This window comes from Pseudophryne corroboree, chromosome 3 (assembly GCF_028390025.1).
Source record: "Pseudophryne corroboree isolate aPseCor3 chromosome 3, aPseCor3.hap2, whole genome shotgun sequence".
NCBI classification, from domain to species: domain Eukaryota; kingdom Metazoa; phylum Chordata; class Amphibia; order Anura; family Myobatrachidae; genus Pseudophryne; species Pseudophryne corroboree.
The window spans coordinates 71,923,787-71,928,328 of NC_086446.1; the positions used below are offsets into that span (position 1 = coordinate 71,923,787).

General features: G+C 42.9%; 1 pseudogene; it reads left to right on the forward strand.

Annotated features, from left to right (window-relative positions):
- Positions 1-3,371: 3,371 nt before the first annotated feature.
- Positions 3,372-3,490, forward strand: LOC134898024 (5S ribosomal RNA; annotated as a pseudogene).
- The last annotated feature ends 1,052 nt before the right edge of the window (positions 3,491-4,542 follow it).

The window sequence follows — 4,542 nt, forward strand, 5'->3', positions numbered from 1 at the left end:
GATCGCAGTCTAGGAGTAGGTTTGGAGCTACTCAGAGACAGCAAGGAATTATTTAGTAGCAGTTCTGCTAATCTTTCGTTCGCTATTCTGCTAAGCTAAGATACACTCCCAGAGGGTGGCGGCCTAGCGTTTGCAATGCTGCTAAAAGCAGCTAGCGAGCGAACAACTCGGAATGACCACCATTATTCTGTGATATACTTCCAGTGTTTACTGTGCATTGTTATATCTCTCTGCATATACATATTTATTGTCATATGTAACTTGCCTGTCCAGTGCAGTATTATCGTTGTGTTCTTTATATCTGCATTGTGTTTGTGACTGAGTGTGCCTATAGCTGCTGTGTTTTCATTTAGTTTATCGCATCCTTGCTATCACTATATTCTGTGGGGTGCGGTGGGGTGTGACCACCAAACTCAAATATGCACATACATAAGACCCTGTCTTACCTTTTAAAAGCCATAAGTGTGGCAGGTAAGCTTTAAACCAGGTAAGCACATTTTCCCCTATGAGACAGCAGTTGCCAGGTTTCTATAAAATGTATGTTAAAGTTTATGTGATAGAGTAGGACTTGCAGTGAAATGGGGTCCAGTGAAGTGGGTCGCAAGCTTACATGCATTGGCCCTCATTCCGAGTTGTTCGCTCTGTATTTTTCATCGCATCGCAGTGAAATTCCGCTTAGTGCGCATGCGCAATATTCGCACTGCGACTGCGCCAAGTATCTTTGCTATGAAGAAAGTAGTTTTACTCACGGCTTTTTCATCGCCCCGGCGATTGTAATGTGATTGACAGGAAATGGGTGTTACTGGGCGGAAACACGGCGTTTTAGGGGCGTGTGGCTGAAAACGCTACCGTTTCCGGAAAAAACGCAGGAGTGGCCGGAGAAACGGTGGGAGTGCCTGGGCGAACGCTGGGTGTGTTTGTGACGTCAACCAGGAACGACAAGCACTGAACTGATCGCACAGGCAGAGTAAGTGTGGAGCTACTCTAAAACTGCTACGAGGTTTGTGATCGCAATATTGCGAATACATCGGTCGCACTTTTAAGAAGCTAAGATACACTCCCAGTAGGCGTAGGCTTAGCGTGTGTAACTCTGCTAAATTCGCCTTGCGACCGATCAACTCGGAATGAGGGCCATTGTACAATTCATAAACCAAAACCCCATTGTTTATTTAGATGTATACTAAAGCATTAAGGTGAATGAAGCTGCTTAGGAGAGTGCAGGGTCTTCTGTATGTGTATATTTCAGGTTGGTGGTCACAACCCACCGCACCCCAACCCCTGGGAATGGCGAGTGCAGTGGCTCCTCATGTTTGTTTGTATAATAGGGTTAATTTTTAATTGGCCCATTTGTGATCATATCTCTCTCTCATGCACACTGTGAGGATACCGGGTTCCAAATCACTCAGTCGTGGTGGTAGATGAAAAACCAACAGTGGTTTATTGAACAGAATGGGTTATAAATAGCTCAGCACACTTCTGTGATCCAATTCTACACGACAATCCCTCCTGGAACTCCTGACAGAACATTACTTCTTAGCCAGGCTCCTGCCACTCCCTCTGACCTTCTCTTCCAGATCCCTCTCAACTCCCCTGTTTGCTATTATCAAAACCTTTGTCTTTCCTACCATAAGGCGACACCCCCAGAACAGTTTCAGAGCAAACCTACTTTCACATGCCCAGGCATGTCCCCTAGGCCACAATAGATGTTAACTAAATTAACCTTACTTAATCTGATTGTGTGGCTTGGAATCCATTGTGTGGGGAAGAATGAGGGTGTTGTATGGCCTGACATCTGATACTGGCTGTCTCTACCCAACAGCAAACACACAGGTTATATGAGCAGTCACATGGGGGAAACATTATTTTGCAAACTATAACACAATAACCAATACATTCATATATATACATCGAAAACATAACTGTACCCTTGTAACAATAACATCATACAATATAATACAATATTGCCTAACATATAACTAATAACATATTGACAATTGGTGAAGTCCATGTGTAGGACCAGGGCTAGGAAAGTAACCATGGCCCTCATTCCGAGTTGATCGCTCGCAAGGCGAATGTAGCAGAGTTACACACGCTAAGCCTACGCCTACTGGGAGTGTATCTTAGCTTCTTAAAAGTGCGTCCGATGTATTCGCAATATTGCGATCACAAACCTCTTAGCAGTTTTAGAGTAGCTTCAGACTTACTCTGCCTGTGCGATCAGTTCAGTGCTTGTCGTTCCTGGTTGACGTCACAAACACACCCAGCGTTCGCCCAGGCACTCCCACCGTTTCTCCGGCCACTCCTGCGTTTTTCCGGAAACGGTAGCGTTTTCAGTCACACGCCCCTAAAACGCCGTGTTTCCGCCCAGTAACACCCATTTCCTGTCAATCACATTACGATCGCCGGAGCGATGAAAAAGCCGTGAGTAAAAATACTTTCTTCATAGTAAAGTTACTTGGCGCAGTCGCAGTGCGAACTTTGCGCATGCGTACTAAGCGGATTTTCACTGCGATGCGATGAAAAAGAACGAGCGAACAACTCGGAATGAGGGCCCATGTGTCTTTTATCACTGTGTGACACGATGTGCCGGCTGTGTCATCACGTGTTGTCACATTACCTTACCCTACTTTCTAGGCCTGTGTCCTAAGTAGCTGAAGCTTGCTGAGTGCAGTGGTGCTCTCCTATATCAGACAGTCTGTGCCCCATCATAACAATGACTGGCTGGTTTCTCTTGTGGTCATGTATAGGGGTTATACCGCACAGTTGATAAGTAGATTTAAACAATAGATAGTTTATTTACTAAAATACACTGATGATGAAATAAAAAAGAAAAAGAAATATATACTATCTCAGTAGCCTGTATTTAAACTTATTCATTACAGTGGCTCTATTGATTTTCTCTTATGATCTATCTTCGTTGTAATATCATAGCTATCATAGCCCTTTTTTTCTTTTTTTCTTTGGCGGTGTTCTCTCCTATTTCTGCATATATTCATCTCATTACAGAGGTATATGTATTTCTAATAACCAATTAAGGACATATATGTACAATCTCCGTGCGAGATATTATCTACAATTAGTATCAACATTGTGACTTCATTTATAGAATTTTTCTACTTTGTTTTTACTTCATATTGAATAGTTATCATCAGTTATTCATAAGAACGACTGTCTCACTGAATACTTTATTTTCTGACTATCACTATAATTTCGGGACTCTCACCATTGATTCAGGGGTTCACCTCAGTCTAACATTGGCAGCAGTTCCCTCTTTTTACTTTCATCTCCCCTTCTCTTTCACTCATTATTTCCCTCTACCATTTATGGTATTCATGAACTCTCATCAGTGATTCCAGAAGCAATCATCAATTCTCTACTATTATACCACACTGGTAACGCCCGAATCCTTACGATCTTGGAAGCTAAGCAGTGTTGGGCCAAGTCAGTACTCAAGTAGGAGACTCTTGAGGAATACTCGGTTTAGTAGAAAAAAATTTGGGCGGCCAGGCTCAGTGTCTAACACCGACAGCAGATTCATCTTTTCTTATTTCAAACTGTTCTCTATCCTAAAGCCAGATACCAATTAATACAGCCGCTTACATCATCAATTTAAGCTAATATTGAGGCGCTAAGTGTCTAGCTCGACTTTAAAAATAATATACAGTTTAGGCAGCCAATTGAGACTCATTTATGGATTGACCATATATTTGAAAGATTGTTGTTACCCAGGCAGATTTTTGAACCATTATCTGACATTGACATCTGTGTTATCGGTTCCAGTGTTTATATGTATTCCCTTTCTTTCCACTTGTATATTCAACTACTATGTGTTTTATGTTTATCAACAATAAATATTGAATTTTAATCTATTTTCTTGATACTTTTACAACTATATAAGAGTGCACCCACAAAAGAGTCTTCTTTCTCTCCCTTTGTCCAATATGGTTTCTCTTGTGGGCCTGGTGGTTTAATGAATAGCATTGTACAGCTTGTAGGGAGCCCACCAGCATCCCATGTCCAAAGCCTGTAACCATTGTCACAAGGCTTGTGTGGGGATTTCCCCGGCCTGGTGGGTGTGTGGCCCACAGTACATAAATCAATACAGTCTTACCAGGGTCCGGTGGAAACGTGATCAGCAGCCCATAGTTCTTGTATTTCCCCCCGGTGTCCCATCCAAATACATTAATCAAAGTCCCCTTTGTAGACAGCCGCTGGGTTGGGGTAACAGCATGTGCAACAGTGTAATTCAGCAAGTCCAATAACTGCATCTGGGGACTTAATAATTCCCCTACACCCAACTGGGTAACCTCAAATTTCACATAGTCACAGTTTTCCTCCATAAACAAAATCTGATCTCTGGGGCCCTCACTCTCCCTCCCCAACAATGTATTCCCTGGGAACCCCACTTCCATCACCTCTGGTGCATCAGGACAGTGGCTTCCCTCTCCAAAACATGAATCACGGGTATGGTAATTGTCAGGGCACAATGGGGATTCCTCCATGCCAGAAGTTTCTTCTGTGCTATCCTGGGTAAATGCTTCC